At 39.6% G+C, this 24,461-nt stretch overlaps 1 protein-coding gene across 2 annotated transcripts in view; it reads right to left on the bottom strand.

Moving 5' to 3' along the window:
* The window catches only part of LOC109414899 (ecdysone receptor), a 474,809-nt gene that overhangs the window by 179,222 nt on the left and 271,126 nt on the right, over window positions 1-24,461 (bottom strand). The window lies entirely within an intron of this gene.

Raw genomic sequence — 24,461 nt, 5'->3', positions numbered from 1 at the left:
AATTCTTCCAGGGATTCTTTCAGAAATTCTCCCGTGGTTTTCTTCAGGAATATTTTTATTTTTTTTTTTAATTTTTATTAACGTGTATTTTAACTTAAATGCTAATTCTACACTTAACTCTTCAGGAATACCTTCAGGTATTAGTGAAGAAATTCCTCCAGCGATTCTTTCAGGAATTTCCTTTAAGGATTCTTTCAGGAATTCTTCCAGGAACTCTTTCAGGGATTCCTCCAAGAATTGTTTCAGGAATTCCTCCAATAATTCTTTCAGGAATTCCTTCAAAAAATGCTTCAGGAATTTCTCCTGAAAATTTTCAGAAATGCTTCAGAAAATCCACCAGCGATTCTCTCAACAATTTCTCCAAAGTTTCCTTGAGGGATTTCTTCAGAAATTCCTCCAGGGAATATTTAAGAAATTCCTCCAGCGATTCTTTCAGGAATTTCCAGGAACTTCCTCCAGGCTCTTTCATGGATTCCTCCAGGAATTCTTTCAGGAATTATTCCAAAAATTTCTTCAGGAATTCCTCCAGGGATTCTTCCAGGGATTTCTCTAGGGATTCCTTCAGAAGTTCCTCCTGAAAATTCTCAAAAATGCTTTTAGGGATTCCTTCCGGAATTGCACCATGGATTTCTTCAGGAATTCCTCCAGGGATTCCTTCAGAAATTCTTCCAGGGATTCCTTCAGGAATTCCTCCTAGGATTCCTACAAGAATTCCTCCAGGGATTCCAGTAAAAATTAAGCCACTTACACTGTGATGCATAATTGATCGGAAAAACGCCGGTTTTCATACAAATTGGCCAAGTTTGGGATGATGTAACTTTGGTTTGCGTTGATAGATTAAGCTCAATTTTTGACATGGAGCTACTTATATGCTGAATTTCACGTATACAAAGTACAAAAAGTTTTCATTCATAGGTTTAGGCGTGGCACGGTGTTCCGGGCATCCCTTCAGGAATTCCTCCAGTGATTATTTCAGAAATTCCTCCAGCGATTCTTTCAGGAATTTCTTTTGAGGATTCCTTCAGGAATTCTTCCAGGAACTCTTACAGGGATTTCTCTTAGAATTCTTTAAGAAATCCCTCCAAGAATTCTTTCAGGAACTTCTCCAGGGATTCCTTCAGAAGTTCATCCTGAAAATTCTCAGAAATGCTTCCAGGGATTCCACCAGCGGTTCTCTCAGCAATTTCTTCAAGGATTCCTTGAGGGATTCCTTCAGGAATTCCTCCAGAAATTCTTCCAGGGATTCCTTCAGAAATTCCTCCAGGGATTCCTTCAGGAATTCCTCCGTGGCTTCCTTCAGGAATTCCTTCAGATATTGCTTCAAGAATTCCTCCAGGTATTCCTTCAGGAATTTCTCCAGGTAATTCTTCAGGAATTCCTCCAGGGATTCCTTCTGAAATTCCTTCAGGGATTCCTTCAAAAATTCCCCGTGGATTCCTTTCAGAATTCCTCCAAAGATTCCTTCAGGAATTGCTCCGTTGATTTCTTCAGGAATTACTCCAGGGATCCCTTCAGGAATTCCCTCAGGGATTATTTCAGAAATTCCTCCAGATATTCTTCCGGGAATTTCCAGGAACTTCTTCCAGGAATTCTTTCAGAGATTCCTCCAAGAATTCTTTTAGGAATTCCTACAAAAATTGTTTCAGGAATTCCTCCAAAAATTACTTCAGGAATTCCTCCAGGGATTCTTTCAGGAATTTCTCCAGGGATACCTTCAGAACTTTCTCCTGAAAATTTTCAAAAATGTTTCTAGGGATTCCTTCAGGAATTCCTCCGGGAATGTAGATAAAAAATCGTTCTTGAATCAAAGACTGAGAAAGCCATCCCCCTTTCCGTTCTTAAAGAATTCTTTCACTATTTCAAGTAAAAATTAAAAACCCTCGATAACCGTTCCAAAGATCGAATATGTACATTCTTGACATTAACGATCAACGATATCGAAAAGCGACTGATACAGTCATAAGAAGCGTCTAGCAACTGACGCAGGGTGTCGAGAGGTTCCTCCCCTGCCCAAAAGTCAACGTTCTATCTCTTCTGCTGCGCCATCACTTCCAGTTTGCGGTCCACTGCGGACCGGTGCGTGACTTGTTTGTTGTACCTACGACACGCTGCTGCATTATTGTACCTACTACTACTCCGCCGGTATGACGGTTGGCTTCGGCCAAGTTCTAGTTCAGGGTGAGAACGTTTTGTGTCGGTCGGTGGTGCTAATTACCATAGGAAAACAGCCATTCTCTCACAGACATACGACGACGCACGCATATGCAGCACCTCACAATAGAGTAGAGAGGTAAGAGTGTGCTGCGAGTCAACGAGTCAACGCACAGCTGCGCCTACCCGTCTGCCTGCGCCGGGCTTCGACGTTCTGATCAGAAAGGTTCAACGTTCTACCGGCGGCGCGGTGGCGATCGTCACTTGCACCACTCACTCACCCCGCGTTTGTGCAGTGGTGAGTAGTCATCGTCGACGATGCAATAATTTACTATGACCATGAACTACCACTTGAAGTGCATTCCCATCGCTCAGCACTGCACTGCACTACCTGACGAATCGAGTCCGATCCGAACACACGATGCCAATGTCCGATAGTAGCAATAAAGTGGAACCTCGAAAGATATTCTCGTTGGACGACCTTTGTGCCTCGCTGCGCTGCTGGGCAGCGCGCAGTGCGCTGCCGCCACAACAGTCAGGTGGAATCCCTCGCCCTTAGCCTAGCTCAGCCAACCTAGTATGTAGTAACAGGTAGAGAGGAAGCAGCAAGACTTCTGGCACTGATCGTCCTTCAACGAGTTCACCGACTTTACGGGTCGGGTGGTAAGCTCCGCTCCGGTTTTTACCTCGGCGCTTCTCATAATCGTCATACGACGACGACCAGGACGGACGGTGGCAACATTTATGGGAAATTACTTCCCCTGTTCTTCTATGAGTGGTTGAAGGGGTTGTGGAGACGCGCAGGGGGGCAAGATCTCATGCGTGACGCCATAATCCAGCAGCGGCTGCGCGTAGCTATTGTGATGAAGAGCCGCCCCGCGATCTACAGCGCGTAGATCTGATTCGGGGATCAACTCGTTCGCTTCCTTTTTTTCATTGTGGAGTCGGCGATGTTTTACTGATTCCACCGGTTCGGTCCGGTCGACCGGCTACCGGAGTGAGCGCAGCGCTTTTATTTCACACCGCACAGTTTAATTGCTTGTTAATGGTAATTCGAATTGGTTGGAGTCGAGCGGTCGAGCCTCGCCGCCGGTTTCAGCGCAGCGGCCGGCGGTGAGACACAGGTTGAGCTTGACCGCGCTTCCAACTAACAAACGTACAAATCGTTGCGAAATGGCTGACCATGGCGGATTTTTTTTCTTGGGAAAAAAAATCATCTTTTTATAGCACGTTTATGGCAGTTTGTCTGTCCGGCAATAATGGAACTGACAATGGCAGCCTACAGTCTACCCACAGACAAACAAAAGTGGCGTCATATCTGTATATGACGCTAGTTTTGACCATTGACACCATTGGTGGCGACAGTGTGCTATTTGCAAACTAAAAAAGTGCTCTCAGAGTCTCAGATAAGTTCAATCAAGCGGTTCCAGGTCATTTGGCCGAATGTCGTTTGGCCGAAAAGTGAATGATGAACCTGAGTGATCATGCCACTGTTCTCTAAATCAGTATAACTCTATGATTGAAAGAAGGGAATATTTTTAATGGTCGTACTGGCAGCTAGAGTGTCAAAAAACTTCTCTGAATTCTTTTGATTATTTTTCGGTCAAACGACCCATCCGGTCAGATGACATTTGACCAAATGGCGTTCGTCCAAATTACATTCGGCCAAACGACATTCGGACAACTCGCCAGACACCCAACAACACATGGCTTTTTAACAGCTCATTCAGAAATCGTTTATGACTCCCCCAAATCGCTCTTCTTCAGTATTGTAATTAAAAAAATAATAAAGAACCTTGCTCAAAAAAGTTATACAATTTTGCGACTTTTTGCTTTGCTACTCGCGTGGGAAAGTCGACTTATCTAAGCAGATCAACCATGTTCCTTTCATCACTCACCGTCGTACATTCAAGCTTGGCCTCTCTGTTTTCGCGAATAATTCGAATCAGGGATCCCATATATAGGGCCCATATAGTCGATGTGATAAACGCAACGAATTCCGGAGAAATTTTCACCGAAGTCCGGAGAAACTTCCACGCAGTTCTGAAGCAATTCTCATCGAATTCCGGATGGCTCATCCACCGAATTTCAGAGGGATACTTAGCGAATTTAGAAGGGAATTCATATCGAATTCCAGAGGAATTCTCACCGAATTCTGGAGGGAATTCTTACCGCATTCCAGAAGAATGCTCATCAGGTTCCGGAGAGAATTCCCATATAATTTCAGAGGAATTATCACCGAATTTCGGAGGAATTGTCATCAATCTCCGGAGAAATTCTCACCAAATTACGGAGGAATTCTCACCAAGTTCAAGAAGAATTATCACCGAATTTCGGAGTGATTTCTCACCGAAATCCGGAAGGAATTCTCACCTTATTGCAGATAATAATCTTTCCAAATTCCGATGGAATGCTCATCGCATTCCAGAGAATATTCCCATCAAATTTCAGAGGGATTCACACCGAATTCCGGAGGCATGCTCATCGAATTCTGGAGAAATTCTCACCGAAGTCCGGAGAAACTTTCACGCAATGCTGAAGAAATTTTCCCCGAATTTCTTATGGATTTTGCACCGAATTCCAGAGGGATACTCACCTAATTCCGAAGGGAGTTCTCACCGAATTCCAGAGAATATGCTTATCGAATTCCGGAAAAATTCTCATGCAATTCCGGATGAATTCTCACCGAATTCCGGAAGAATGCTCATCGAATCAAATTGCAGAGGAATTCTCATCGAATTCTCGAGGAATTCTCACCAAATTTCAGGGGAATTCTGACCAAACCTTAGAGGAATCCTCACCGAATTCCGGAGAAATTCTCACTGAATTTCGGAAAATTATCAACGAATTTAAGAAGAATTATCACCGAATTTGAAAGAGAATTGTCACCAAATTCCGGAGGAAATCCTCACGGAATACCAGAAGGAATTCTCACCTTATTCCGGATAATAATGCTACCGAATTCCGAAGGAATGCTCATTGAATTCCGGAGAGAATTCTTACCAAATTCCGGGTGAATTCTCACAGAAATCCGGAGAAATTCTCACTGAATTCAAGAAGAACTGTCACCGAATTTCGGAGAGAATTATCACCAAATTCCGGAGGAGATCCTCACCGAATTCCGGAAGGAATTCTCAGCTTATTCCGAATAAAAATCTCACCGAGTTCCGAAAGACCGCTCACCAAACCACCGCAGGAATTCTCACCAAATTCCGGGGGAATTCTTACCACATTTCGGGGGAATTCTCTCCGAATTTCGGAGAAATTTTCACCGAAATCACCGAATTGATCACAGATTTTCTTCGGAGAGGATTCTCACCAAATTCCGGAAGGAATTCTTACCTTATTCCTGATAAAAATCTTACCGAACTCCGAAGGAATGCTTATCGAATTCCGGAGATATTTGTCACCGAATTCCGGAGAGAATTCCCCTCGAATTTTAGAGGAATTCTCACTTCATTACGGATAATGATCTTACCGAATTCCAAAGGAATGCTTATCGATTTCCGGAGAGATTTGTCACCGAATTCCGGAAAGAATTCTTATCGAATTTGAGAGGAATTCTCACCGAATTCCGGAAGGAATTCTTACTTTATTCCGGATAATAATCTTACCGAATTCCGAAGGAATGTTTATAGAATTCCGGAGAGAATTCCCATCAAATTTCAGAGGAATTCTCACCGAATTCCGGGGGAATTCTCGCCAAATTACGGACGGATTCTCACTGAACTACGGAGAAATTCTCATCGAGTTTAAGAAGATTTATTACCAAATTTCGGAGAGAATTCTTACCACATTCCGGAGGAAAGTATCATCGAATTCCGGAAGGAATTTTCACCTTATTCCGGATAATAATCTTACCGAATCTGGAGAGAATTCTCACCGAATTCCGGAGAGAATTCCCATCAAATTTCAGACGCATTCTCATCGAATTTCGAAGAGAATTCTAACCAAATTCCGGAGGGAATTCTCACCAAACTCCAGAGGGAATTTTCACATAACAATCATACCGAATTCCGGAGTAATGCTTACCGGATTTTGAAAAGAATTCCGGAGGCATTCTCATCGAACTCCGGAGAAATTCTATCCGAATTTCAGGGAAATTCTAACCGAATCTCGGATGGGATTCGTACCCATGCTGATCGAATCCGAAGAAATTCTCACCTAATTCCGGAGAAAGTTATTCTGACCGAGTTCTAGAAAATCCAGTCCAGGAACTTTTCGTAAAAGAAAATTTCATTTTTTTTTATCTGCATTAGCGATAGTTTAAGCCCTAAGTTACATAGTTCATCCGGGGACTCCTTCCATAGGAAGAGCTCACATTTTGCCGGTTTTGTCGAGAGTGGGATTTGATCCTAGGTCGCCGGCGTGATAGTCAAGTGCTATAACCATCACAACAAGTTCGCTCCACAAATTTCTAGTTATTTCTGAGCTGCAGTTGGAATTTCAGGGCAATCGATGCTCTAGAAATCAAGACACACTTGACACTTAACCCTTTTGTATAGAAAACGGCCAGTGTATGTTTTATTCTTTCTGCATAACAGATCAAGGATTTGCTCGCTTTGATAAAAATACTTCATCAAGCTCCAATTTGTACAGCAAAAATATTGGTTGAGTGAAGCATTAACGTTTCTTCAAGCCTGCAATAACCACGAAAAAGCATTCGAAAAACCTTCAAAGTTTTCCATAGATTTTTTTACCACCGCTTATTTAAGAAATCTCCTTTTTAGGTATTGCTTTAAAAACTTTCTGGAACATTTTTCTTTGAGTTTGTTTAAGAAAATTCTTCATTTATTGAATTCAAAATTCTTTTGAAAATATAGATATTTCTTTAGATTTTTTTTGCTTTAAATGTTCCCTCCAAAATTTATTTTTTCAAAAAACCATCGTCAATCTTTTTTTTTCGAAATTTTATCAGAAAAAAAGTATGATTTTTTCGGTTTCATCCATAGTTTGGCTGATTTTTTCAGGAAACTTTTCTCCAATTTTGCCGGAACATACCACCTAGATTTTCCGAGAAACGCTTCCAGGATTTCCTACAGTTATTCCTTGGTGGCTTCTTTCATGGAAACCTTCATTTAACCGGATTTCACGGCATTATTTTAAAAATAAAAATAACGGGCGATTTCGGGAAAGGTCACCAGAAGAATTCGTATTGGCAACTTTGGAAGTATTCTTGAAACAGTTCTCAGAGGACGCATTTAAGAAATCTCTAAAATATTTTTTGGAGGAATTTCCGGAGGAATCCCAAAATTCCTCCGCTAGAGGAAAATCTAAAAAAATCTAAATTTTTTTTTTTTTTTTTGAAAAATTTAAGTGTAATAAGTGGTCCTTTGAGGAATTCCACAAAGAGTTCTAGAATTATGGAGGCATTTTTAGAAGAATCATCATACGCATTTCAAAAAAAGTCATCGGAGAAATTTCAGGGGGAACTCCTGAGTGATTTTAAGGCGGAAGAAATGAAAAAAAAAAAAGAATCGTCGGAGAAATTTCTGGAGAATTCTGCGGAAGAACTTCTCAAGGGCTGAACAATTTCCGAAGAAAAAATATTATTGAAATTGGAGGATTGTTTAGGGGAATCCTCGGAAGAGTTTCTGGAAAAGTTCTCTAATGTACTTCTGGAGGAACAAATTTTCGTGGAATTGGTAGTGGTAAAAATTGGTGGAGAATATCTCGAAGGAATTTCGTGACGATTTCTCGGAAAAATTTATTGAAGATTCTTGTTTGATTAATTTCTAGGGTAATTATCAAGAAATTTCGAAGCAATTCCCGCAGTAATTTTCAGAGGAATGTTAAGGCCCATTTAGCCTATCTGATATGTCAGTCTGATTTGAGTGACTGCTCGAAAAAAAATGTATGAAATCGTAAACAAAGGACACTCAAATCACTCAAATCAGACCGACAAATCAGATAGTCTAAACGGGCCTTTAGGAAGATTTCTCGGAAGAATTTATTGGGGAATTGCTGTATTTCTGTAGGAAGTTTTAGAAATATTTTTAGAGCATTCTTGGAACGAATCCTCCAGGAAATTTGTAAATCTATGTCCTCGGAAGAGCTTCCGGAGGGAACTTTTTCTACTGACAAAAGTAGCTGTATAAGAGCTTATGGGGTAAACGCATTCGGAAGAAAGCTCTTTTAAGCTCTTATTCAGCAAAAATGTCGGTTGGGTTCAAAAGGAATCCTTGGAGTAATTTCAGAAGAAATCTTTGGAGGAATCCTCGCAGAAGCTTTTAAAACAATCCTTGCGGCTATTTCTGAGGAAATTTTTAAGAGAATTTAACATGGAGACATTGTTAGAGTGATCTCGAAGAAAAAATTTGAATGGCAAAAATATTTCTGAAGGGTTTTTTTGGAAAAATTACCGAAAGCTTCAATGGGGATTTTTTGGGAAAATCTTTTCAGAAATACATGAAGGAATCCTTGGAAGAATACTCGGAAATTTTCAAGAGGAATTCTTGGGGTAATGTTCGGTGAACTTTTAGGAGGTTTATTCGGAAAAATCGGCGGTGGAATCCCCGAACCAACCCTGTAAAGAATATTTGCAAGAATGTTGAGAGGTATCTTTGTATGAACGTCAAATGTTTTGTAGAATTTCTACGGCAAATTCTCGGAGAAATTTAGGAAGCTAACGTGTGAGAATTTCTGATTCAATTTTTAAAGTATGTTGTGGATGGGCTCTTGGAACAAATTCTTGAGAAAATACTTGAGAAATCATCGAAATAACTCTTCCAACAAATCTTTGGATGAATTGTCGGAGACATTTACTGAGTATGTCGTTCAGCAAACCTGGCATGAAAAAATAAATTGTCTAACTCTTATTTGTAACCATTCGAGAAATTCTTGAAAATGTTCTTATTGGAATTCTTGAAAAAAAAAGCCTAGGAGCAATTCCAGGAGAAAATCCAACAGGTTTTCTTCAGCAAATATTCGAATGAATCTGCAGCAAACTCGGAGTCAAAACCTCTTGGAAAAAATCTAAAGAAGTCCTGGTAGAAATAACAAAAAAAAATCTGTTTGAAATTTATTTGGAAGATTTTCCAAAAAACTGATGCCACATTCCAGCTGAGAAACAGGTTTAGTCCCAGAGGGACGTTGCGCGAAGAGGAAAAAGAAGAAGTTATCAAGACTTTCTGGATGAATCCTCTTCAAAATTTACGATAAAAATCTTCCTCGGAGACTTTTTAAGGGAATCCTTGGACAAAAATTTGGAAGAATCCTTGGTAGAATTTCTCAAGAAACACTTCAAAGAATATTTGAAAGACTGTTTGGAGAAACGTGTGAAGAAATTCTGGGGCAAACCCGTGTAAAATTTTCTGTGGCTATCGCTTGGGAATTTTTGCTGCAATTTGGGTCATTGAAACAAATTCTTAAAAAAAAATTTGAGAAATCACTGAAGTAACTCTTCCTGCAAATCCTTGGAAGAATTTCCGAAGACATTTGCTAAACATTTCCTTTACAAACCTGGAATTGGAAAAGAATTTGTCAAAAAACCATTGCAGAAATTCCTGGGAATGTATTCGATGGAATTCTTGAAAAAAAAAGCCTTGTTGAAAATTCCAGGAGAAATGTGAACAGGTATTCTTGAGCAAAGCTTCAGCTGATACTGCAGGAAATTCTGAGTGGAACTCCTAAAGTACTTCTCCGAAGAAATTTTAAAGAAGCTCTGGTAAAAATTTCCAAAAAATATCTGGCTTGATTTTTTTTTAAATCTTCAAAAAAGCTTACGGAAATCTAAGATTTTAAACAAGTTTCACTGGAGTCATGAAAACCCACTGAAATATAAAATTTGAAACGGTTTCTAAGTTGATTACAGTGAAATTGAAATGTGATTGTTTTTTTTTTCTCAATGTAGAAATTTGATCAGGTGTGGGGAAAATCTACATACGGCGTAAAACGTTCCCTCTTCAGAGAGTAAAGCAAACATTCTGAACTTGATATGTTTTTAGAATATAAAATATATAAAAGACTACGATATTCTGTGTGTCCAATCAATCCCGATTGAAGGAATGCCATACCGTCGTTGTTATATACAATTTCACACCTTTGCAGTTAAATCTAAGGTTAATACTATTGCGGGTCGAATGCAATTAGCACAACGGTTCTAAATGCGTCCCTTCAAGCCATCAGGGCGGAAGTTTTAGTGAGTATTGCTTAGCTACGATGGGAGATTGCAGCAACAAGAAACATTTCCGAGTCTTAGAAACTGGTTGATGTATTACGCCAAAACTTTTGGCAACTGAATTTTTCAACATCGAAAAGAATTTTAAGCAACAATTTGAAGCCGAAAGAGAAATAAAGTTGTGAAAGACGGACCCGGTTGACTTTTTATTCCACATAATCGTAACTGGTTCTGTGCCTTAGTTGGTTAACGCACCAGAGTAGCGATACGAAGTCGTGGGTTTGAATCCCATAAAAACAAGTGGTACTTTTTCACAAATTTATCGTTCAGTTTTTTTCAATTAAATTGTGTCTTTGAAATTTGAATTTCTTTGTTTCGTCAACAATTTATGATGATTTTATGAACTTGCATTGACTTCACCTATCACCTATTTGGAATCAATTAAATGCGAGATCAATTCATGACGGCTTGAAAATAAATGTTCTAAAATAATAAAAAAACATTTTTTTTTTTTCAGAAACTTCAATACGAAATGACTTTAGGATTTGGCCTTAGAAATTGGGCATTGATAATTTAAAATATTTTAATTTATAAAAATGAATTGATATTTCGACACTGATTTTTCATTTGGGCCTAACTGACATTTTCGAGTTCTCTTCATCGATCCTCTCTTTGTGTAATCACAGAATGTGTATTGAGTTTTCCAAAGATTTTTTGGTTGAAATGCGAAGAAGACGACTACATGTTGCTATAGAAACAAAAAGAATAAAAATTTTGTTTGTTTTGATCAAGTTATTAACGGAAGAGAGAGTCAACGAAGAGAAATCGATCAAGTCAGTTAGGCCCTTATTAAAACTCATTGTCGATTTCTTAATTGCCCTTCAATTTAGGCAACTCTTTCATAATGTATTGAGTGATGGTGTGATGGATAGAGCGCATGCCTTTTACGCCGAGGATCTGGGATCGAATCCTACTGAGCATGAGCATGAGCATGAGCATAGATGACCGCACAATTCGTAGTTGCTACTCCGTGATTGACCAGAGCAATCGAAATTGCACAAGGAACCAATGAATAGGGCTTGGGACTAGCTTACTATTCTCAATGTACACAGGTCGAGAGCTCTCAACTTTAATAAGGTCAATAACGGCGCCGGCCACGTCCTTACGGTCATCGAGGATGAAAGGGAATGTTAGTAAGACAAACGTTGTTATAAAGACCGCGAATCGCTGCATCTCCACGTTTGTCTCAGGAAGGATTTTTTTGTTAGTAGGGTAAGGTACATTGTCAGTCCGGGAGTCACCTATGGTTGGTGATATGATTTGACAATGGATCAATATACACAAACCGCCGTTAACAACCGACCACTTTTCGACGCAAGAACTAGCCAAAAAGAAAATTCTATCGCGCGTCTCCACTTCACTAGGGTGCAGAAACCTTTAGTCTATTCCACACAGAAATACACTGAACGCGACTCACTTGTCGGCGCCCGGATTTTTTCTCGACCGGCGAACCCGAAGTAACATTTTTCACTCTTTTGTGTAAATGCAAAAAATGAAAGAAAATATTTATTATGAACTAAAAGTGTATTGGAAACTAGCGCCGAAGGGAAGCGAAAAATTCGGAACCGACTCGAACCACGGCGCGCGCACACTCGTCCCGTCGTCGGAGCCCCGCAGAGAGAAGAGGAAAAAAAAAATCGCAAAAATCTAGCAAAGCGAGCGCGCGAAACTTTGCTGCTGCCGAACTACCGCACACTACTGACTGCTTGGCGTCTCGTCGTCGGAGCCCCGCAGAGAAAATAAAATCGCAAAAATCTAGCAGAGCGAGCGCGCGAAACTTTGCTGCTGCCGAACTACCGCACACTACTGACTGCTTGGCGTCCACGCCGAGGATCTGGGATCGAATCCTACTCCCGACAAACTCACAAAATAAGAGAGATTTTTTTTCTCATTGTAGGTTCGCAAGAATTCCTTCAGAAAGTTTCCTATGAATTCCCAAAATTTAAATATTTCCATCAAACATAGTTAAATCTTAGAAGTCAACACACCGGGAAAAACATCACATCTGTCCCATTTGTCGCTAATGACAACCGAAGCAACAGATTCGAATTCAGCACAAGGCCAAATCGTTAAACGTCGCATCATCACCGCGAAGTAGGCCTGCTGTGTCGATTTGCGATGGCTGCTGGTTTCAATCGCCGCCACTGGCAGAGAAGTCAAAACTCGACATTTGTTTTTCCTCGCGCACACATCATTTAAAACAAGCCGAGCCATTTCCAATCACCTGCTAAACCACAACCACGCGACGCGACGTGCGGACATCCCCAGAAAGAGACAAAAAAAACATTTTCGCTAATGACGTTTGCCACCATTTCGGGTGACATTGAACCAAATTCGGAACTTCGGACGAGAACCGTATTAGCTAAAGATAGGCCATTACGCGTGACTTCAACTATTTTCTGGTTGATCGCGATGAAGGCGGTCTACTAGATTTGACAGATTTCACTATCTCGCAACTGTTAAAACAGTGAATATTTCTAGTAGTTGTGCGTCGCGTGTTGTCGACAGCGATAACCGACAACAGCTCGATTCCACGCTCATGATAGTGTACGACAAGTGGTTTCAAGATCATCCATGAAAACGGTAGCAACGACAACAAGCTAGCTAGGTAGGCTATGATCGACGTCGTCGTTGACAACGACAACGGCGATAAAACACGATCGTTTTCGAAACGATCAAAACCGGATCTTAGGCGTTTTTTTCAGATTGAGGAAGCACTCAGCTTATCGCAGAAGGTTGAATGATCTTCTTCCGAGCGCTGCTGTCGCGCTGTCACGAATCGTGTTTACAACAGAACAAGAAATTTTGGTTTTGGAACCTGTAGCGCCGCCGTGTCGTGCCGTATTGGTAGGAAGTCCGGTTTCGGTGGGCTTAGCCCGAGAGGTCAACGGCGCGCATCGCGTGAGTCATGTGAGTGTGTCAACATTGTTAGAATTCTTATGATCGTAGGGAATCGAAGTCCGATCGCGGTGGCGTTGGTATTGGTGGGAAGGCACGGAAGCCTAGATATTTTTTCTTCGGGGTGGTACAGGAAGAAGGGAAGAAGCGGTCACGCGCGGGCGCGGAGGTTGAAAAAACTTTGAAAGGTGCTCGATAATTACCAATCGCGTTCTGTTGCCTTAATTCCATTCGAGAGAAACCACCGAAAAAGGAGGAAATGACGATGGTGGCTGGCGGTGGAAGAAGTCGAAGGAAGAAGAATGTTCGAACACTGCGTAGCACCACCATACAATTATGATGACGATCGTCGAGAGTGAGATCGAAGATTTTGTTTTTATTTTCGCTGCTTCTTCGCGGCAGCGACGGTGGTGGCGTCTTCTTCTCCGAGCTTAGAGTGCTGCTTAGAAGATCGCGGGGCATTGATCATCGGAGCAGCGTTCTTCTGCGCGGCCTACTACGACGATGATGTTCACTTTCGGTTCGGGTTCTCACAGGTGTGTGTACGGAGCGTACACACACGCCGCGTACCCAGCAGGCCTTGAAGTTCTAAGATTTGCGCTAGTGTGTGCGCGCTCGCGAGCTTGCGCGTGTGAGCCCAGAGTGGTTCATTAGATCTGACTTTTTTAGAGCGATACGATACATTCCATCTAGATTTCTTGTTGTGCGTTGTTCCAAGGCAAGGCACAGTCAGCCAGCGCAAGAAGGGAGTGGATGGAAATGGAATCACAAAAAGTCGAAGGAACAACTTGTATGTTTTTTCTGCCTCTGCCTCAGTTTCTCCTTCTCTGGCACTGACTGGGAGGAAGAACCGGTTTGTGAATTAGAAACATGAAAGCCGCGCGCACCATTTGCCACCTAGTGGCGTTTCTTCGAGATTCTACGGCGGATGACGACGAGGAGAGTAACTACGGCGACCTACACGGACGTGTGTCGTCCGACTCGACGCCATTGATAGACGAGGAGAGCCGAGTAGAGTAGACGCAACTCCGAGCACAGTGGCAAGGTTTTGTTTAGATCATTAATTTTCTGCTGAGTTGATTTCGGCAGAAGGTCGCCGCTTTGCGGAGATTAGAATAGGCGATACAACCGAGGGGACATGATCGAGACATCTATTCGATAGGTGGTTGCGGTGCTAATTTGACAACTGTTTCGTTTGAGAGCTGGTGGAGAAATAATTAATTTAGGTAACTAAAAGACGAGCTGGGAAAAACAGGGAGCGAACAGCGAAGCCTTATTACTGAAGCAAGTTGTCAAAGTACAGTGGTAGCCCAACTTCAAATTGTAGATATAAAACATCTGTCAAACTAAAACCATATCCCGTGGCAGGAATTTCTGATAACAAAAATAAATTTCTCCAAGTTTTTAAGGTTTTTGGCAATAACTCCAGGGTTGAAAATGCTTCGATATCATTGTGCACAACAGAAACATGTGCTCGATGAACAAATTGAGATTTGAATTATAAAAAGAAATCTAGGTACTCCGGTGAGACTCGAACTCACGACTACCAATTCACAAGACGGGCGCTTCTATTCCTTCAAGCTACGGAGTCACTCGATTATCTCCGTTGCCCGTAGGAATGGAACTAAAGTTGATTCCACAGTCGCACATAATTCCACAAAATCCACATAATTGAAATCTGATACAATTCGAGGGTTTCGGTTCATTTCGCCGAATGCTGTTTTACCGAATGCCTGGTTGAACGCCATGTGGCCGAAAGAATCATTTGGCCGAACGCCATTTGGCTGAATGCTGTTTGGCCGAAAAAGGAACGGTACTTGATTATACCACTGTTCTCTATATCAGTACAACTCGAAAGAGCTGGAATGTTACCCGGAGTTTGTCCTCGTCTCTAAATTCATTTGATAATAATTCGGCCAAACGGCGTTTTGCAAAACGTTTTAGTCCTGATTTTATGAATGTATTAGGTAATAAATACAGAGCGATTTGCAGCCCGAGACTGGTTCATCTCTTTATGAATAAATATTTGAAAGGAGGTAGTGTAACAACTACGTGAAAATCAATATCATCATCAACATTGTTGTCGGTTCATGAAATCGCTCATTCGGCCAAACGGCATTCGGCCAAATGGCCAATCCAAATCCAAAGTACACACAATTACTCCTAGAGAAATGAAAACATCAGTATTATTTCGTTAGATTCGAAAGTCCCAATCATGACAGAAAAAAGATAAACATTACTTCGAATTTCGACTGTTGATGATTAAGTTGGCAGAAATGGCGTTCAGTCTTTGGAGGAATAAGTCAAAAACGGATTCTTAAGCTTTCATCCGATTTCGGTGTTCAAAAATCGGGTATTTCATCAAAAAAGCTTCGGAATTCGGTATTGAAAATTAAGTGTGTAGATATCCACTGATTGACTACTGTTTTGAGTGCATTTTTGGGCCAAAAATATAAACATTTTGATTTCCCAGGAAAGAAAAAAAAATATATAAAAATATAAATGCGGAATTGGGTATTGAAAGGTTAAAGTTGTGATTTTCCGGGAAAAAGCAAATTTCTTTCAAAGACATGAAGCAGAGTTAAAACGTTGGGACGTATTTAAAAAGGTTTGATTTGATTCGCTGTTGCGCCGACAAAGCTAGAGGCTGGATTCGAAAAAAGTTAGACACACAAAACAACTTTTGATTGATTGTACAATTTTTGATTGAGTGCACAAAAACAGCTGATTTTTTAACCAGGAATAGCATATTGTGTGTATTTAATACCATAAACATTTCATCAAAATCGGTTTAGTATTGGCGCAGATATTGTCGATACAATAAAATGTGATTTTAGAAACTTTGGGTATCTTTGGGTAATTTTTAAAGTTCAGGCTATAACTTTGTTGTTTACTCATCAAAACGTCTAAAAATATGATTTTTAACAATGCAAACAAAAAACGTTATTTTTCTTCAAATTTGTGGCACTTTTTCAGTGTGCACTATTTTGACTGCAGAACCTTGCAGAACTATCCCGATTTAAATAAAACTTTGACAGTATAAAATTGTTTTGTTGAACTGTTTTGTGTGGAAATTTCAGCCATTTTGGTTGAACACTTTCTTGAAGTCAGAGCAGTTTGAATTTCACTATATGTACCAACAAACCACAACTCGGCACCAACATTTCAAAAGGGCGTAACTGAATTTACAACCAATACCTTCTCACAAAGCTGTGGAGCGTATCTCATCCCTCTCGAGCAATCCACTAGCACAAATAGAAAGATAAAATCCTTCTCTTTCGATTAATGGATGTGAATTGCGTGAGATGAATGAAATACGACCCGATCCATTGGTCGAGCGGACCTGGTGTGATGGTTAGAACATTTGACTATCACGCCGAGGACCTGGGATCGAATCCCACTCCCGACAAACTCGCAAAATGTGAGTTCTTCCTTCGGAAGGGAAGTAAAGTGTTGGTCCCGAGGTGAACTAGCCTAGGGCTAAAAATCTCGTTAATACAGATAAAAAAAGAAATACGATCCACAGCTCTGTGAGAAGGCATTGGTTGTAAAAGCAGTTACGCCCTTTTGAAATGTTGGTTCCGAACTGTGACATAATGCTACATATATGGCTATAACTTTTTGACCATTAGATCAAATTGAATGAAATTTTGACACAATACTTCTACATACATACTTTACGTACAGAAAAATATACATTGAGATCGGTTGAGCATTTTTGGTTCTACAGTTTTAGGCAAAAAAAGTAATGTTTTTTTTAAATGTTTGTTTGCCCAAGTCTTGTTTCGACGATACCTCCGCTAGCATTTAACCAATTTCGATGAATTTTTTTTTTGGTATTAGCTAAACATAATATTCCTGGAAAAAATCGACTATTTTTGGGTACACAATCAAAAGTTATATATTATTTTGAGTTTGAGTGTCTCACTTTTCTCAAGTTCAGTTTTTACAGCTTCAATTATTAAAAAAAATGCAAGATCGAACTTTCTTAGGAAGAAGCCATTGGTGAAATGTTTGACAGAATTCTCAAAATAGTCTCTTTCGAACAGAATATTTGGTAGAACTTCAAGCGAATCAGCAGGAAGGAGATCTTCAAAGAAAATTATAGCGGATTTTCCTAAAGATTTGGCAGTAGAATTTTAAAATTCATGAAAAGAACTTTTGAAAAAAAAAAACGTTGTTCTTTTTTTTTAATTTAACGGAGTCCGCGAAGCAATTTTTGGAAATCATATGTATAATTTTATGAGGGAGTTTTTAAGAGAGTTTCTTGAATACATCACTAAAACTGCTGGAAAAAAATCTGAAAAGCATGACAAAAGCAATTTTAGAAACTTTTTTCGGAAAACTTCTTCAAAGAATGTAGAGCTGGGCAAATCCTGAAGGTTGAAATAGTAGATTTAGTGACCTAGCTTTCGTAAATAGTGGCCAAATAGTGACTTACAGATCGAACAAAAGTAACATAATAGTGGCTTTTGTTACACAAAATATGATAAATAACTGAGAATTGTAGAGCGAACTTGGTTCAGAAAACTCTGAGATATGAACATTTCCAACAAAAACTTGTGGGAGCGGACCTGGTGTGATGTTTAGAGCACGACTATGACGCCGAGGACCTGGGATCGAATCCCACTCCCGACAAACTCACAAAATGTGAGTTCTTCCTTCGGAAGGGAAGTAAAGCGTGGGTCCCGAGATGAACTAGCCTAGGGCTAAAAATCTCGTTAATACAGATAAAATAAAAGAAAAACATGTGTATGTATCTACAATTTTCTAGAATATATTTTGTATAACTAAATGGGCATGAGGCCGATGAACGTAAATGGATGTGTTGACCTACATTAAGTAAGTCGGTTCCGATGGCATCCCATTGGAACAAATTGGCGAAATTTCTAGGAAAATTCTTGATGAAGTTTTCAGAAAAAGTTTAAACAGATGAATTGAGTAACATTGAGTTTATTTTTTTTTGTTAAACCACGTGATTTTGTTTTGTGAGGTTGATGAAGAAGAGATTATTAACAATCTATCTGAGGAATTTAAGAAGAAATACTCAGAGGTTTATTCAACGAGTTTCGGAATAGATTCCCGAGAACATTATCACAGGTATTCCCTTCGTATTTGTAGAAAGATTTCGTCTTGAAAGAATATTAGTTAAAATTTCTATACTATGTTCTGCTAAAAATGAAAATAAAGTACTGCTACTTTTATATTTCGTGGTAAAGCTCTTCAGAGAAATACGGAATTTCTTATGAAATTCTTGAAGAACTTGATGGATAATTTTTTGGTGAAATTCACGTAGAAAACATAGGAACTGTGTGAGTAACTTTGAGTAAGTATCATATATAGAAATAGGGACTTGAAAGTGACTAACACAAAAATAGTGACCGAGTCACTAACGCAGACAGCATTGCTCCATTCTCCATGAATCATCGTTCTCCGAGAATCATACCAAAACTTTCTTCAAAGTTCTGCAGAGTCTCAATTTCTTAAATTTATTGTTAAAGAACAGACATTTTTTTTTCGCTTTTTTTTCATTTTTTAGAAATTAAATCATAATTTGTCTAAGAATTTTATCGAAAAGGTGGTTGAAATCAACACTCTTCGAGTGGATTGCAAATCCAGCTTGTCATAAACGAATTAATGATATCAAATGCACTACTCTAATGCATGACTAAGAATTCATTAAATTCAGTAATGCAAAATACATTTTCCAACAATTCAACAACATTTATCGTGGGCTCCATGCTTTAGTATTCTTGAATCTTGAACTTCAAAAATTCAGAAAACTGTTTAGCAAAGCTCTTAAAAATTCGACTAGACAATTGTGCTGATCGTCTATAGAGAGAACTTAGAAAACTAGAAGGCAGAGTTCAAGACCATACATATTCGGCCGTATGGATAAAATAACGATGTAACTCAAAAGTCCAAAGAGTTTACTGCTTTGTCGGTAGGAATAAGAAATTACTCGAAAGAAACTTTTGCAACGAATGTGCAGGACAGAGCTGTGAAAACAAATATTTACCACGTTTTGCCCCGTTTCTTGAAAAAGTTGAGGATTTCTTCGGATGATTAATGGAACAGTTGGCCAAACCAAGAAAAGATTTAGATAAATGTGCTAGAGGAACAATCCTCTTAAGAGGAGGGGCTGCTGGATCAAACAGATATAGATAAGATGCAGTGGAAACGGATGAATCTGGTATTTGAAATTCTTCGATAAATTCGTCCACAAGGATTTGTCTACAAATTCCGTCTGGATTTCAATTTGGAATTGCTTTAGAGATACCTCTTGGAGTGCTCTCCAAAATTTCTCGTACTTTTGATGGCATTTTTCATACCATTCCTTCTCTCGAAAGCTATTTCACAATTCCAACGGTAGGTGTATGTATGTAGTGAATTTTCCGTGAAATTTCTTAAACAATGATGAAGATTTGAAAAAAAAACTTGTAAAGTAGTTGACTAGTCGAAAAGATTATGTGAGACCACTGACAAGATTCGTGAGTGAAATGATGACCCTAGTAATAGAGATCTTCTTTGGAGTAGTACAAAACAAAGGCGAACGGGTAACTGGCGATGACGTGTTGGTTTCAAAGTTCATTCAGTTACAATTTGATTTTTTTAGTGCAACCGGAGAAGGGATCACAATAGCTTTACCTTGTTTTAGGGAGCGAGCAATGTGCTTAAACTTAGGCTTTCGATTCGAGTCAGGACATAAGGAGAAAATCTTGTGTCCCATCCTGGAAAGAATAGCCTACACGGAGTGACATTAACTTTCTTATCAACGTCACTCGCAACGTTTTCAATTAACTTCTTTATCACATAATATACGGAGCGGTTGGTACGAGATATATCCGTTCTGAGGTTTTTATTTAACATTCAATTATGCTGCACAGTAGATCTAGCCGCTTCTATACTTGTAATGCATCACTGATTAACTGGAAGCATTGGCTATCGAATAATTATGACTTTTTAAAGAATCTTTCTAACTTCATGTAGAACAGCCCGATCTTTCCCAAATTTGTACCACTAATACACAACTAGTTGGTGAACTTACAGTAAAAATTTGAGAATATTTGTTGCACTTTTCAAAAAGTCACAGCTGACCATTTTTTTGTGAAAATTTTGCCGGTCCCGATCATTTTGTCTATCCCCTGTATGTGTACACTAGATTGGACTAGACTACTACCGGCATTTTTTTTTTTTAATTCGAACGAATCTTTCGGGGATTTCTCCTTGAAAATCTTCCAGGATTCTAAAATTCCAACCGATTTCTTCTGGAGTGTTATTACTGGGATCCTGCACAATCTTTCCCAAAGGCTCTCCTACGTTTTACCTAACGAAATTTTCGTATGTTTTCTCCCAGGATTTATCCCGAGATTTCTACAGGAGTTGCTCTCAGCATATTTCTCAGTGGAATCTGTTAGAGATTTTCTCGGGATTCTTGTTGAATGACTTTTTTCATTTCCTTTTGATGTTCATGTCGGAATTTCCCCAGAAGTTCCTGCCGGGATTTAAGTATCCCAGAGTTTCTTAAAGAATTATTCTTAGGTTTTCTACTACAGTTCCTGTATGAATTTCAGGAATTTTCTGCAGGAGGGCCTCCCGGGCTTCCTTTGAGAAGTTCCCCATATAGCTCCCAGAGTCCCTCATAAGTTTGCTTCCGAAGTTCATCCTTTAATTTCTACAAGAAAATTCCAAGATTATTCTGGATTATCTGCCACGATATTATCCGGGGTTTCATCCACACTTCCTTTTCGGGATTTCTTCAGAAGCTTTTGTTAATATTTTTCATGCAGTTTTTCTCCCGTTTTTTTCAGCAAGTTTTTCAGACTCTTCTTCGTAGTTGTTACAGGCTTTCTTTCAGTGACCTCCCTAATATTTTTTCTGGGATTTTAATAGGATTACTCCCAGAGTACTTCCCGGACGCCCTAACTTGAATTGTCCCGGGATTCTAGGTGCTTCTTTTGAGATTTCTCTAATAGTTGCTTTTGCAGTTGTTGCGATCTTCCTGTTCTTCTTGGAATACTTCCTGGGATAACCTCTAAAACTCCTTGCAAGAATTTCCCGGAGAAATTTTGAATGCATCCAGGTGAAACATTGCGTGAAGGTAAGCAATGATCTATAGGAGAAATCTCGAAGAGAACTTCGGAAGCAATCCTGAGAAAAACTGAGATATCTTTGAAAAAAAAAAACTCTGAGAATAGTCCCTGGCTAAATCTTTAGGGAAATTCTATGAGGAAATCTGAGAACCCCCCCGAGAAACTCGGGATGAACTACGGGCGAAATCTAGCGGCGAACTCCAAGAACAAACCCGAAAAACTTTCTGTAAGAAATTCTGCAGAAATATCGCCGAAATATCGAGAGGGAAACTGATGAAAAACCATCCCAGAAATCCACTAAGAGAAATATATTAGAGAGACTTTGGATAAATGTCGCGAAAGGAATCGAACGAGAATCTTCGGAAGCCGTGATTCGTGAAAACTTTTGGTAGAAACCCCAGAAACAGCTCTCAGAAATCCCGAAAAGCACACCGCAAAAATGTGGAAAGGAATTCTAGGAGCAAATGCGAAAAACCTCTCAGGAGAAATTCCTAAATTAATTTAGAAGAAAAACTCCGGCAAGCCTCCAGGTTTTTCTGGAGCAACTTCGTCAAACTCAAGTAAAAACTCCGAGAAAAATCAGGAGAGAATTCTGTGTGAAATTGAGCAAAAATGCAAAGAAAGAATTGCGGTAGAAATTCTAGGAGGAATCCCGAAAGGAATCAAGGAAAGAATCTTGAATAGAATTTCGGGAGAAATTCTCTGAGAAATTACAGAAAGATTTTCGAATTGAATTAGCAGACGAAGGCAGCTGATGGCTTCCTAGTTTCAATACAACCATACACTAATTTCAACTGCCGTAAATATGCTTTTTCTTGAAATTCGGGCAAATCATTGTGATCTTATGAAAAACTGTAAATTTGAACAAACTACAAATTTCGTTGTCATTGAATCAGATTTTAAGGACAAAACTTGTTCCTTGCCAGCGTGATCGAGAATTAAATTTCTATTGGTTGTTTACATTTAGTACCAACTATAGATAGTAGAGTAAACTCTGTTTACTCTACTATCTATAGTACCAACTAGAGAAGTCACTTTGGCATTTTGTTTCAAAATTCAAACAAATCATTCCGGGATTCCTCCTAGAGAATCTTCCAGGATTCCAAAATTCCAACCGATTTCTTCTGAAGTTTCTTTTACGGGGATCCTGGAGAATATCTTGCTCAGAGTCCCTCGCGAGATTTTACACGGAGTTCCTCTCATGTTTTACCCAGTCATTTTCGTACGATTTCTCCTAGCATTTATCCCGGGTTTTTCTACAGACGTTGCTCTCAGGAAATATCTCAGATGTTGTCGTGGAATTTCTTTCATTTTTTTGAGGATTCCTCCTGAACCTTTTTTTCGATTTTCCTTCCGGTATTCCTCTCGGGGTTCTGCCAGGAGTTCATTTCGGGGTTTATCCCAGTGTTTTCTCAGGAGTTTTTCGACGGATTTATACTACAGCTCTTCCAAGCATTTCTTAAGGCCAATTTCAGGAATTTTCTGCAGAAGGTCCTCCCGGGATTCCTTTAAGAAGTTTTCCCCGTCCCTCGCAAGATTTCTTCTGAAGTTCATGCTGTAATTTCTTCAATTCCGTGAGATTTCTTGCAGATTTTTTCCCGGAACATGCCTTAGTTTCTCGCGAAATTTTTTTTAGAAGTTTCGCCAATTGGTTATCTTTCGGAGTTTCTTCCTGGACCTCTTCCGGTGTTGCTTCCGGGATGACTCTTAAAGTTTTTTTCAACATTTATTCTGGACTATCTGTCACGATATTTTCCGGGGATTCATCTGGAGCTCCTTTCTTGGATTACTGCAGGAGCTTTTTCATGGAGTTCTACTCGCGTATTCTTCCAGCTGGTTTTCCAGGCTTTTCCATGTAGTTGTTTCAATAATTTCTTGCAGTGATTCTTCTAATATTTCACCGGGACTACTCCCAGAGTTCATCCCGGAAGCCCTTATTTAAATTGTCCCGGGGTTCTTGGTGTTTCTTTTGGGATTTCTTCCCAAAATAGTTGCTTTCGGAGTTGTACCTTCTGGGAAGAATATCTCCTGATTTAACCCATAAAGTTCCTTGAAAGAATTTCCCGCAGAAACATCGCAATCAATCCAGGTGATCAATCCTGCGAGAAGCTAAGCAAAGACCTAGTGGAGAACACACGGAGCTTCGGAGGAAATCCTAGGACATTTCCGAATAGAAACTGTGGGAGTAAACCCAGGACAAAATATTAGGGAAATTCTAGGAAGGAAAACCTCTAAAAGAATTCCCAGAATGAACTGCGGGCGAAATTCCACGGGAAACTCAAAGAAAAATCTCTGAAAGCATTGTGGAAGAAATCCTTTGAAGGACCATTACAGAAATCTCGCTAAAAACTTGAAAGAAACTTTTTAATCGCCATCCCGAAAATCCACAAACATAAATTCGGATAAAATTTAATGTTGGGAAAGGAATCCAGCGAGAGAATTGGAAGCATAACGTGAAAACCAATAATAAAAATCACAGGAACAACTCTCTGAGATTCCGGAAAGCGCACCGGGAAATATCTGGAAAGGAACTCTAGGAGCAAATCCCTCGAAATCTCTCTGCAGAAATTTAGAACAAAAAACTCTAACACACTCAGAAATCCGAGAGAAATCGAGGGAAGCATTCTGTGTGAAACTGCGAAAAATTTCAAAGAAGAAATTGCAGTAGAAAGTTGAGGAGGATTTCCAGAAGGCATTAGAGAAAAAATCTTGGATAGAACTTCAGAAAAAATTTCGGAAAGATTTCCGTATTGAACTGGCAACAAAAGGTAGCTGATGACCACCTAGTTGTAAAACCACTTTCAGGGCGTAATTGTTCTTTTTACTATACTCCATACAAAAGAGGTGAAGTGCAAAGTGAAGAAAAAACTACCGATTTCCTTTATAATCATAGAATCAATTGTTTTTTTTTTTTTTTTTTTTTTTGTAGAGTGACCAGGTGGAGCTGCATGACAGCTGATAGCAAAGCCTGGACCCTTTCCCAACTTTCCCCCTACTATTACCAATACTCACGATGGACTAGACGATGTCGTCAACTTGAGCAAAGTGTGTAGTAATTAGTATTGGGTCGTAGTAGTTTTTAAAATTACTGTGTTTTAACTATTCCCATCGCACTAGTGTTTTGACCGAATGGAAGCTCC

Source organism: Aedes albopictus, chromosome 3, assembly GCF_035046485.1.
Source record: "Aedes albopictus strain Foshan chromosome 3, AalbF5, whole genome shotgun sequence".
NCBI classification, from domain to species: Eukaryota; Metazoa; Arthropoda; class Insecta; order Diptera; family Culicidae; genus Aedes; species Aedes albopictus.
This window is presented reverse-complemented; position numbering and strand designations above follow the sequence as displayed.